General features: G+C 43.5%; 1 protein-coding gene across 1 annotated transcript in view; it reads right to left on the reverse strand.

Moving 5' to 3' along the window:
- LOC307228958 (alpha-1,6-mannosylglycoprotein 6-beta-N-acetylglucosaminyltransferase B-like) overlaps positions 1–13,942 on the reverse strand; it is a gene marked incomplete at both ends in the record, with an annotated part of 168,011 nt that overhangs the window by 42,957 nt on the left and 111,112 nt on the right. The window lies entirely within an intron of this gene.

The raw sequence follows: 13,942 nt of genomic DNA on the forward strand, positions 1-13,942 counted from the left end.
CCAGAAAATACTGTAGTGTGAAAATGTTACATCACTGTGTTTTGCTTTAACCACAAAGTATAGAGTTTTCTTTTATTATCATTATTATTATGTACGAGGGCCTCCACTGAATTCAGTGGAAGTACATGCCAAAAGGGAGAGAGCAGCAAGGCTGTGGACATGAAAGAGTGCAGTGTAGTATTGTGGCAGAAAGGGCTGAATTTGTAGCGACCAAGTGGACTGGATACCTGATAACAACAACAACCATAACAACAACAAAATAGCCAATGGAGAGAGAGAGAGAGAGATAGCAGGAGAGAAGGAAGACTGCGAACATGGAGAACACAGTCGCTGAACTCTAAATCCTGTTATTGGCGATGGCTTGGCTCTGCGCGGGGATAAGCAGTGTTTGCAGAGTGGAGCTCAGTGGCCGTCGGCCAAAGGTTCAGAATACATGTTGTAAACTTGCCACTCGCTTACTTTATGAGAAACCTAGTCCCGAAGCCTTTTTCCTACCTACATATTGTGTGTCCTTCATCAGCTCCCCCGAACTGCTGCTCAAATGTGTGTTGTATTGTAAGTGGAGTCCACGGGGAGTTTGGCCTCTTAAGGTACCTTCCCTTACATAAATATGTATCTCAAGGTCCAAATATCCCCTTAGGTGCTCTATACACACACAGCGTGTAGGAGCCATAAGTTATTATTTGAGATATTGAATTATACATTTTGAGGACTTCCCATATGTTGATTTGAGATTGATTGATCAATTTGCACCTAAGCCTCACCTGTTGGGGGCGGGAAATACTCTAGATGGGGAAGTCGTTTTAGGAACTGCAGGAGAATGCCAGCCGAGTAGTTCATTGTGAGAAGAAAGCGATTTTCAACCACTTTGAAACCACTTTGAAACCACAATTAGAATTGCCATATCCTCCTTTCTGATTTCCATACACAGCACGGACCTCATTTGGTTTTGAGACTGGCTTATTATTATCGTTGGAAAGCTAGATTTAGTTTCAATTTGTTACTTCAATGGAACAGTACATTCAGTGCAACAGTCATCAACGCGTTGGACACGGGTGGAACTGAAAAATAAGGCGTGTTGAAACAAGCCCCTACTTCACCACTGACGGGGACAGAGGCTCGAGTTTTGGATCGAAATATCCACTACATAGCCAACGCACGTACGTACGCACACACACACACACATGCACGCACACGCACGCGCAAGTTGAGAGATCGCAGCCGCTAGCTTAGACAGACAACTTCCCACTACCAAAAGCTCCCCAGTGATTACAGCCAGATACAACTCGCCAGAAGAGTTACTCTCATTAGCATCAAAGATTAAATTCTTCCATTTTACAAACACACACACACACACACGCAAGCACACACACGTGCACGCACACACACACACACACACACACGCACACACACACACACACACACACACACACACACACACACACACACACACACACACACACACACACACACACACACACACACACACACACACACACAGACACAGACACACACACACACACTGGGCCTATCGAACGGGAGCCAGGGATTTACCTCTGAGACTGCCGTGTGTGTCCAGTTCCCACTTCCCTATTTGCTTCCTCTTCCATCCCATTGATTGGCCAAGGACCTATCGGTTACCGTGGTGACAGATGTGCTATTGGATATCTGAGTGGTCAGATAGCTTTTATTTTGGCCCTCCAGTGGCAGATTAGGCCAAAGGCTAATGCGGTAATGCAGTAATGTTCAGTCCATCCTCCCCAAGTGAATTTCATCACAATGTTGGGGATTTATATCGGAAGCCCTGTGTGAGCCGCACTCTGGCACAAGTGTTCAAGATTCAAGATTCAAGATTTTTATTTGCCACATACATATACATACTTTCATACATATATGCAGTGAAATGTATGCGAGACAGGAACCAATGGTAAAATAATTTAATAAAAGAACAGGAAAATAAATAAAAAAGAAAATAAAGATGAATGAATAATGTGGATCAAATTACTTTAGAGAAGGACTACGTAAAGATAACTTTGGAGTTACTACTGCTCATCACTCCCAGCGAGGTGTACAGCAAACATAGATACTACTACTACTTAATGGCTATAAATATAGGAGGGATGAGCTTGAATCCCGCCGTTGGATAGAAGAGTAGATCCCTACAGGTGGATGCAGGGGAGGTGGAGGGAGCGCAGCAACGCAGCAGCAGCAAAGCAGGTAAAGCAGGGGGAATCATCTGCTAAAATAGTCCCGCCCATAAGGGCGTGGAAGCGCGTGGTGTGAAAGTATGTTGAACTCTAAAAGGAAACAACATAACATCCACTTAAAAGGGAAATACCTCCACTATTCCTCAGCTTTACGAAAGTGAAGCATGTGACATATACAGATTCTGTGCAGTGCACAGTATGCACATGTATGTGTATGTGCAAGCACAGGCATGTAAACAGCCTAAATAATTGTAAATGTGTTCAAAGCTATCATACTTCTTCATAATACGATACCGTAGATGCAATGTGGCATTACAGTAGTCACATATAAGGATTGCATACAGTTTACAAGGCCATTAAGTAAATTCCCTGCTGGGCTTTAAGGTGCACTTTGTCTGCTCTCAAGAACCACTCATGACTTCTTTGACCGTTAGCAGCGCGCTCCTCTCCGTTCAACACAGATAATGGAGATAACTGTACGAAAGGAGCTGCGTTTGTGATTCAGAGGATGTGAGTATTAGAGGCGAACCCCTGGGCCACACCAGAAGCGACAGCGACACGTCATCAACGCGAAAGCGGCGCGTCATTTGGCGATTGGTCAACTCCTCCCAGGTCGGCCTTTGCTCCATCTACGACGCGCTTGCGTAAGCAGCATTCTCGAGACTTTCAACTTCAAATTGTGAAATTTCTCAACTTTGAATGGATAAGTGAAGTGTTTGCTTTTGTTCTCAATCTTTTACTTTTAATTTTGTTCGCATTTGTCTGTATATTGTTTGTTAATGTTGTTGGATTGGTTTGTAAGTTGAGCCTATTGTTTATATCTGACACAGCAGCTCCTGGCTTGAATAAAACACGTTTTATCACTGAATGAAAGATCATTTTTAAATACAACGCGTTTTATCGCTGGAATTAAAAAGAATTTATAAATACATTGCGGCCAGTGACAGATTGGCCATCTGGCAAAATGGCAGAAGGGCCCTATAGGCGGCCCTTCTGGGCCCATAACATATACCAGTATTAACATAATAATTCGTTTGAACGCTGATACGATGTCACCTTTAAAGCATTAACATTGCATCTTCAATCAGCGCATGCAATTTTATTTATGTGTATATATACACCACTCAAGTCACATAGGAATTATGGTCACGGTTGGTAGTAAATTTACAACAATTTGAGTCATGACTCAAATAAAACCATTCAATTAATTAAATAATTTTGAAATGTTGTGTTGCATGAGTAGATGTTTTATTTGCACGGTAACGTTACAACATACAGTTTCTGACTCTTCCCGCCACCGTGGCGATTGATTGATAATTTCGAAAATATTGATAATTTACAGTAGTAGTAGTAACTACCCCCGATGCTCATTAGTCGAAGCGGAAAATGCCACGGACATTTTTTGAAGCCAGTCCTTCACTGATTGCAGCTATTGACAAGAGGAAGGCGGCGCCGCTTCCTCTCCGCGGGTCCAAAGGACAAGGCACTGGAACGGCAGCGATGGTGGGTTCGTTTAACCAGAGGAAGAGGACGCAGGACTTCCTACATGTATGAATGAAAGGGTTTTTTGTTTTCAGTTATTTGCTGTTTGATTATCAAATAAAGACAAACATGTAATGGATGTATTCTTGAACATTTCATGAAACATGAATAGCTTAATAATACCTATCAACAGATTTCCTTACGCAAAAAATCGATTTCTTGACAAGTCAGTTTGACTACAGTCCACACGTAGTGACTCCAAGCAGCAAGGAGACCATCCCTCTTCCACTGTCCTCTGTGTTGGACAGGAGGACAGACCAACAAACCAATAGACCATTCAAGTTTATCAAACCACTTGCCAAGTATGAAGTAAAGTCTTTTCCTAGGCGTGATATTTGTTTCCCTGCTGGAATGATAATATTTTCTTTACATAAGTGAGGTTTAATTTGATGTGGGGGAACATTTGTTTGTTCATTTAACTCTGTAATCCATGTTAGGACCGCACATTAGCGATTTTATATATGTATGTTTATATGTGGTTGATGCATACCAGGCTTGGTAATTAAATATGCTCTCTAAATACATATTTTGAATGGACATCTGTGGGAATCTACGCTTCAGTTTACGCTTTGTGCCTGGAAAAATAGAGTTTAGGCGCAAAGAAACGTGAGGTGTTTACGAGCCTCGCGGCTTGGCGCTTTCATCTATCTGCCTCGCGTGTGATAGTCAGACCCTTTAAATAGTCGACTCTCGGTGTTCGCTACTGTTATTGGGGAATTTATGGAGTGTTACATATAGGGTTAGAGAAGTTGCCACATTAGACTGACTGAAGGAGATGAAGGCACCAGGATACCAATGTCTCTGGCAATTCTAGGGAATAAAACTGAAAGCACCCGATGGACCTGGAGGACACTCTATATGCCCAATCCTCCAGTTAAAATCGAAGCTTGGGCTCCTTCAACAATCAGGAAAACATCAGACTCAAACACCTCCTTGTTAGCGACCCCTGTAAAGCCCTCTGAGACTGGTGAACCACAAAGGGCTTTACAAAAAAAAAACTCCACTTACTGGACCTTGTCGGAACGCCCAGGCTGTCTGATACCATGACACAAAACAACCAGAACAATAACACAGAATTTAGGTCAAGCTTGGAGAGCCGCATGTCGGAATCTCAAGATGGCCGCCAGACGGCCATTCCCGTATAGGAGCCCACACTCAAGTCTGGTCCCAACAGCAATATCTGTCGGGACCAGTTGTTAGCCATGAAGGAAATACTCAGAAAGTGAGAGAAAGAGAGAGAGAGAACAATAGAGAGGAAGAGATAGAGATGGGATCGGTCAAAAGGCGTTGGTGTATGTGTGTTTCCTCACATGTGTTTGTGATATAGGCGGTTTCTATGTCCCTGCGTGACTCGTGTGCTGCAAGAGACGGAGAGAGAGCAATGGAGAGAGAGAGAGAGAGAGAGAGAGAGAGAGAGAGAGAGAATGGGACCATATCTTAGGTTGTAGATTACACAACTCCTTGGTGCTGCAGCTGCTGCAGGGTGAATGTGTTTCTCTGTCCCCAAGGATGCAACACAACTCAGGCAAGTCTCACTGCTCCAATTAACTGTACACACTCTGACAGCGTGTGTGTGTATGTGTGTGTGTGTGTGTGTGTATGTGTGTGTGTGTGTGTGTGTGTGTGTGTGTGTGTGTGTGTGTGTGTGTGTGTGTGTGTGTTCGGTGTTTTTTACTAAATACAGAAGATATACAAATTATTGGCCTCAGCATTTTAAACAAGGTTTAACAAACACATACACATCCAACCTCACACACACACACAAACACAAAAACATAGACACACACATCCACACAAATGAACCCACCCAGCCACACACCCATACACACGCATCCACACACACACTCACGCACGGATGCACGCACGGATGCACGCACGCACACACACACACACAAGCACACAAACACGGCCACCCGTATCCAATGTGAAAGATGTGTATTTGATGATGAATTGCGCCTCAGTGAGGAACGCCAGCAGAAATATAATGTGCATAATCCTTTTTCATTACGGGGCTCGGGAGCTCCATTGGGCTTTTGTTCGCTGGCAGATGGCTATCAGTCCGCCCTGTCTGCCTCGTCATAGCCAAGCTTCTTGGGGCCGGTGGGAGGAAAGAAAAAGTGTTTCGATAATTGCGGCATGGCTAACCGCATCGGTTCAATCTAGCTAATGTCGAACCATCACTCAGGGAGGCTGAGGGGGTGAAGGGGGCGGGGAGAACAAAGACAGAACAAAGAGCTTCGATGTCAAAAGGACAGGGGTATGAGATGAGATGCCACATCTGAGGCAGCAAACAGCAAAAAGGCTTCTAGCAAAACTAACTGGTTAAAAGTTGGTCCATGAGTTTCAACACACGCTTCTTGGCTTCCGTTTGCCCCCCGTCCAAAAAAAGGGGCAGCAGGAAGGGGTATCACCACCTCAGCTCTCCACGAAGAGCCACAGTGGAGAACCAATTACCCAGGAAGGCTTTGTGGCCCCCATGCTGGCATCCAGTGAATGGACCACCGAGCCCGCAAAACACATACGCACACGCACGCACGCACGCACGCACGCACGCACGCACACACACACACACACACACACACACACACACACACACACACACACACACACACACACACACACACACACACACACACACACTCACACTCACACTCACACACATACACACACACACACACAAACATACTGGGGAGATGACTATACAGCTATGTAATTTGACAACACAAGGAGAATACATCATACAACATTCAGATTACTGCAGAAAATGGGTAGAAGTAGTCAAAAGTAGGTTACTCTTGTCTCACTTGATGACTATTGCACTAAGTGGATTGTCTCCATGCTTCTATGATGCTGCCTATGTGTGTGTGTGTGTGTGTGTGTGTGTGTGTGTGTGTGTGTGTGTGTGTGTGTGTGTGTGTGTGTGTGTGTGTGTGTGTGTGTGTGTGTGCACGCTTGCGTGTAGGCCAGTCTGCCCTCCTTTGTATTTGCATTCATCTTCAAGTCTAACAGTTGCCCACATGTGGCTCTGTGGGGCTGTGTGGACGATATTGCGTGCATTTGTGTGTGTGGGAGTGTGTGTCAGTGTGTGTGGCTGGTAGGTTGAAGGGTATTCCAATCAGTGCTGTCAGACGCTGTCATCTCGGGCTGCCCTGCTGACAGAGTGGAGCACAGGGTCAGTGGAAAGACAAGATCACAGCCAAGACTGTGACAGCCGCTGCAGAATGTGCATGACTTTGTGTGTGTGTGCTTGTGTTTGTGTGTGTGGTAGTTAAGCCAGGCAAGACTCATGGTACTACAGAAGTGTTTGGAAGACAGAAACGCAGAGTGTTCTGCTGTATCCATTCCAGAAATACAAAATGAATAGTTGACCAGAGGGGTCTTGATGTATTGAACATAACAGTATTACCATCGACTACACATGTCTATGACATGTTATTTACGTATTGCAATATATTGTTATGTAAAGGAATGTGACACACCACGCAGCTACACTATTTGTATTGTGGCCTTTTCGCCTACCACATGCCACCCAAGTAGCGTTTTCAGGGACCTCAGGCACAGAGACACAGACAACTGGGTTGTAGACACACCGGTTTATTGGAGAGAGTGGGCTAGTTGGAATTAGCCCGGGAGCAGATAGAGTCATGACAAAGGCTCCTCTCCTGAGTGAGTGTGGGGATGGGGGTTTTAAACTGTTGCTCGTTAGACCAGCCAAAAAGCAACAGGGATGCAGCCACTCCGATCCTGGGCCTCCAAGACCCAGGTCAGGTGTGGCTACTCAAACCACACCATCCCCACACCACACACTGGTGAGGGCTGGCAAGTTGAAGATTCACTCACTCAAATTCTTGATCGCCCACTCATTCAAGCAAAACTTCAGGGAGCTTGTTGGGCTCGTTGCTGAATTGAGAGTCGGTGGGACTCAGTGAACTGTGCGTCTGAACGAACAAACGACACTTTTGCCGGAGTGACTCCAAATTCCTGAATCATTTGGAAGATTTGCACGCCGGGAACGAATCATTTGCGAGTCTCGCGTCACTATTTGTACATGCTTCATGATGGCAATTAAGGTTACAACTGAGATGAGTTCTCTGAAAATTGGCTTTCAAAGTGCGTACTTGTGTAGTTGAGTTAACTAAACCCTTTAACCCTACGTTATGTATTTCGGAACCATTGTGGATCATGCAATGACAGTGGGATGGCTGGAGTATTCTAAAATCCGAACCGGCATAACCTTGTCATGCTTGTGACTCTCTGCTCAATCAAATCAGGGCAGTGCACTCGCAAACACACGCAGAGACAGAAGCAAAGATACACACGCACGCACGCACGCACACACACACACACACACATGGCCCTGCTGTAATCAAACACTCACCATCCATGTAATCATATGTCTATGTATAATCATAACATCCTCCACTGATTACACCCAGGGGGAAAGAGCTGTGTGTTGCAAAAAAGTTTTTTGCTCTGTCTATTTTGCATAAGCGCACACACATACACGCACACACACTGAAAGGGTAAAACGCATTACTGCACACATGCTTGAACGCAAGAAACACTTGCATGCACCCACAGATGCCTTACGCAGACACACACACCCTCACACTCAAACATGCACACCCATATAAATGCACACGCGCGGGCGCACACGCACACACACACACACACACACACACACACACACACACACACACACACACACACACACACACACACACACACAAACAGAGACAAACAGAGGCATGGGAGGCAGTTGACAGGCCCCAGTTATCAGCTGAGGCAGGAAGTGCTAGATAAGAGAGCTGCAGGGCATCATAAACACAGAGAAAGAGAGAGAGCGAGAGAGCGAGAGAGAGGGGGGGGTTAGAAAGAGGGATAGAGAGCAGGAGGGGATGAATCAGAGAGATAAAAGAAAGCAGAGGGGGAAAAACACCCTCCTTCTCTGTCATAGATTATATAGTGAGATTTGCGGGGACAACCAATAAAGGGGGGGTGAAAGAAGAGGAGAGAGACAGAGAAAGAGAGAGAGAGAGAGAGAGAGAGAGAGAGCGAGAGAGAGTGAGGTGAAGTGGAGAAAGTTACAAAGTAGAGAAAGTAGAGATAGACGGTGAGAGGAGTGCTGGGGGGGATCAACTGTTGAGGGAGAACTCAGAAAGAAAGGAAGAGAAGAGGTTAACAGAAGAGACGGATGGACAGAAGGACAGGATGTGGACAACACAGAAGGGGACCAAGTGTTCTCTAACCTTTAGGACAGCTAGACAGATAGACAGATCGAAAGAGAGATCGACAGACAGATACAGTACATAGATAGATAGATAGATAGATAGATAGATAGATAGATATAGATAGATAGATAGATAGATAGATAGATAGATAGATAGACACAGTAGATAGATAGATAGATAGATAGATAGATAGATAGATAGATAGATAGATAGATAGATAGATAGATATAGATAGATAGATAGATAGATAGATAGATAGATAGATAGATAGACACAGTAGATAGATAGATAGATAGATAGATAGATAGATAGATAGATAGATAGATAGATAGATAGATAGATAGATAGATAGATAGATAGATAGACACAGTAGATAGATAGATAGATAGATAGATAGATAGATAGATAGATAGATAGATAGATAGATAGATAGATAGATAGATAGATAGATAGATAGATAGATAGATAGACAGATAGACAGATAGACAGATAGACAGATAGATAGATAGATAGACAGATAGATAGATAGATAGATAGATAGATAGACAGATAGATAGATAGATAGATAGACAGATAGATAGATAGATAGATAGATAGATAGATAGATAGATAGATAGATAGATAGATAGATAGATAGATAGATAGATAGATAGATAGATAGATAGATAGATAGTTACATTATATTTAAAATTTATTCAATGACATCTTTCACTAAAAAATATACGAAACAAATGAAACCCTTAACATAACATGAAACAGTGAGTCTGTGTACTGGAGAGTACAGTACTGCTGCGATGCGGTTGATGCATCGCATATATCAGGAACGGCGTCACCAGGGTAACAGATACAGGAGATTCCGCTGCTGCAGCTGCGATCAGGGGGATGAAATACATTCTCCAAAGGGAAATCCAGTAAAACGCAGATAGTTGACATCTGATTTGAACGATGGAAGGAGTTGAAAGATCAGTAAGGACATTTAGTCATACTGACATAATGGAGACGATATGTCTGGGAAATGTAGTTTAACAGGAAGATAGAACGAGAGAGAGAGTGATTGGGGTTTCGCAACGTTAAAGGATCTTCAATGTGCTGGCTATCAGCCAATCAGAATGCAGACCTCCATATCCTTTCATTCATCTGGCCTTTAAATCAACTCTGGCATCGCAAAATGTTATGGTATAGTCCTATGAGGCAGAGTGAGAGAGAGTGGGGTGGGGGGGGTAACGGATAAGGAGGAGGAAAATAAATCAAATGAAAGGGACGAGAGAGCAGGAGGAAATAAACTGAGGTTGATCATAAGAATGGAGACACCTATTTCAACTCCCTCCCCCCCCCCCCCCCCCATCCCCACCCGATCTCCAAACACACACACACACACACACAGACACAGACACACACACACTCACACACACACACACACACACACACACACACACACACACATACACACACACACACACACACACACACACACAGAACGTAATGCATATGCATACACAGTTAATGAAGCCTGCTCCGGCTTTGTCTCTCAAGGCGTATAGGCATGTACCGTACATCCCCTGTTCCTTTCCCCGCGTCAGCAACTTCTTATCAAATCCCACTAAATCATGAAATATAGGAGAACCCGTTGGTTGCAAAGGAGCCCACCGTGGTATGAGTGTGTGTGTGTGTGTGTGTGAGTGTGTGTGTGTGTGTGTCTGTGTCTGTGTGTGTGTGTGTGTGTTTGGAGATCGGATTATTTCTTTGGTGTAAGTGCACCAGGAACATGTGTCCTCACTAACCAGGTGTTAACTCACTTTGATACCAGTACAAGAATGTGCGTGTGTGGGTGTTTCCATATAAACGACATAGCCATGTATATGCTTTGACTTTAGTCGGGTATGGGTTGACAGACGTAAAGCTTAAAGCTTAAAACATGCGCAGTGCACAGTGTATTATCCTTTTGGTGCAGAACACACACACACACACACACACAGACACACACACAGACGCACACACACACACACACACACACACACACACACACACACACACACACACACACACACACACACACACACACACACACACACACACACACACAGCTGATTAGTATTGCTCCGTCGGCCGGGTAGAACACAGAGAGGACTAATTTATACTGATTAGTGTTGGGAACCACTGGAACCAGCAAGATGGCTTCCATAGAATCAATTGTAAAACACCCGGAAATTTACTTTGAAACCTAGAATATATGTTCATCCCACAATATAGTTTCGGCAGCAGCGGCATGCTTTTTGTGTGTTTAGAATTTTCCTTTCCGTTTCTCCCGCAGGACAAATGGAGCGGAAGCCACAGCTGAAGTAGCTCTTAAGGAGCTGGAACTGTAGCGTCTGTCTGCTCTGATGCACCGCTACACCCGACACTGCTTCTATCACCCTGCTCCGTCAGTACCCAGCATGAAGGGGTGGGCAGGCAGGGAGAGAGACACAGACGGAGGGAGGCCAGATGAAGAGGGAGAAGAGAGACATAGACAGGGGAAAGGGAGGCAAAGGAAGAGAGAGAGAGAGAGAGAGAGAGAGAGCTGAGAAGAGGCCATGTGCCGTAATTGCTGTTCCAATTTTTTTTGACTTAATTCGTTATTTTTTGTCAAATACATGTTGTCGTCTGATGTTTCTAGTTCATAGTTTCAAGTTCATGTTGTTGTTTGTTTCTATGTTTATTTGTCTCACCCGTGGTGATTCTCACCCTCCTGGAGAAGTAATGATGATAAGTTGTTTATTGATTAAAAACATTGGTTATATCGTTCTCCAAAGAGGGGGATTGGTGGCAATCATGTAGAACAGAAATACAGTGCTCTTGTCATCTCACAGGTCATCCAAAAGACAGGTAGTCCTCTAACCTCTAACTATCGATAGATAGACAGACAGACAGACAGACAGACAGACAGACAGACAGACAGACAGACAGACAGACAGATAGATAGATAGATAGATAGATAGATAGATAGATAGATAGATAGATAGATAGGTAGATGATAGACGGATAGACAGATAGATAGATAGATAGACAGACAGACAGACAGACAGACAGACAGATCCCTCCCTTTGCTTTTGTTTTTTATTTATTAATCTTTTTATTTTTTAACCCGTACTGTCAGCAGGCTTGGCATACAGCACAGGGTATTTGTCTGCCATTGCATCCAAATGGCATACAGGTCAGGACCACATTATCATCTGCACTGAAATACTAGTCTGTCCTCATTCTACATAAAGCAAATGTCCAACATATCACAAAAATACCCCAAAAATGAGTAGTATAAAGAAAATACGAAATCTCAGCAAATCTGGGTGTAAATTTGGGCATGAGGTGAAAAATCCAGGTTCAGACAGTAGAAGTCCACCCCAGGGTTTTGAGTCAACTCTGTGAATTTCAATCCATGAGTGGACGGATCAGGGCGGGAGCCAGGCCAGGCGATACGAGGGAGCAGCTGTATTTTCGCCACCATATTTCCACCCGCAGGATGAATACGATAGGATTTAAAAAGATTTGCCCCCTCGCATTCTGCCATTCTGAACCTTCTGGACCTGGGGTTTTCTAAACTCTGGTTAGGTCCTTTGCGACTTCCCCAAAAGAATACGTCGGACTTCAGTCATCGAAATGGATTGAACTTTTCACAATTAGGAAAAGGACGAGGGAGCGAGATGGAGCCGATCTCAGGCTGGTGTTTTGAATTTTTACATTTCATCGTCATTAGTGACATTACATTTTTAGATCAAATTGTTATCATCAAATCTGTTTCCATCACTCCCCAGTACTTAAAAAATAGGACTCTTGAAATAGGACAAAATGCCTGTTCCCAAAACTATAATTGGAATCTGTCTCGCCATAATGGAAATACACTTAGACATTTTAAATTGTGCAAAAGCCTTGTTATGTTCTTGCGTTTGAAAAACACAAGGATCCAAAAAAAAACACACCAACAAAAAGATAGGAATCATTTAAGGGACTCATAAAGTGTTATTTCTAATATAAGGATATATTCGAGGTAATCTGTTCGCTCTCTCTCCCTGTCATTCCTTCTATTTATCTACATACTATGTGCTGCAAATGCTTTAGTGTCCAATTAATTGTATGGTGCCAAGAAATGCTGTAATTAGCAATTATGGTGCTGTAACATTCAACCTTTTAATTGTAGTAATTTACATGGACCTCGCTGAATACAAATAGCCAGTTCTTTTATTGATAATGAAGTGCTTCGCACTGTGATGATAATTTTTCAATTAACAGATTAACAGATTTTTTTTGTATTGCTTGTTGTTTAAATCATTCTAATGTGAGACTTCGGAAACCGGCTTCATTTATGTGCCGGCTTCAACATCTGACTGCGACACGAGGGCGTTTTGAAAAATTAACACATATTAACAATCGTTTTCAAGTTGTTTTCCTTCCAATTAATAGATATTAAGTCACTTTTTTGGGCTCATGGTGATTTTTGTTTTTGTTAGTGCAACAGATCTGCAGTGGTTCATACACCTTCGTTTATTCAACTCACAGCAAATAAACTGACTGAGTCCTAAATCAATCATTCAGAAATGGATAAACCGTGAATCAGTTATCTCACCCTAAAATTCCACTTTTGGTTTAGAAAGTTTCCCTTTTTGGACGCACGTGAGCGACGTTTTAGCTGAAAATAAATGACATGCGAAATGTCAAAAATGTCAACGAGACCGATTGTACCTCTCCTCTATAGTTTGTGATTTCGTCACCAATTGTCTGACCAGTCGTATCTATGGCAGCGCATGCGATGCACATAAGCGATCGGTGAAATCAGCCTCTAGCCTGCTGTGAAAGTTAAACTCCAACTCTCTTTGCAGGCACGGTTCTAAGCTGCTTTGATTGGGGGGCAGTAAGAAATGCTCATTGGCATATTCACCTGTTGGCGCGGGAGGGGGGCAACATGGTGAACGACGTTCCCTTTGTATG

The sequence above is a fragment of the Zeus faber genome (assembly GCF_960531495.2).
Source record: "Zeus faber genome assembly, chromosome: 4".
Taxonomy (NCBI): domain Eukaryota; kingdom Metazoa; phylum Chordata; class Actinopteri; order Zeiformes; family Zeidae; genus Zeus; species Zeus faber.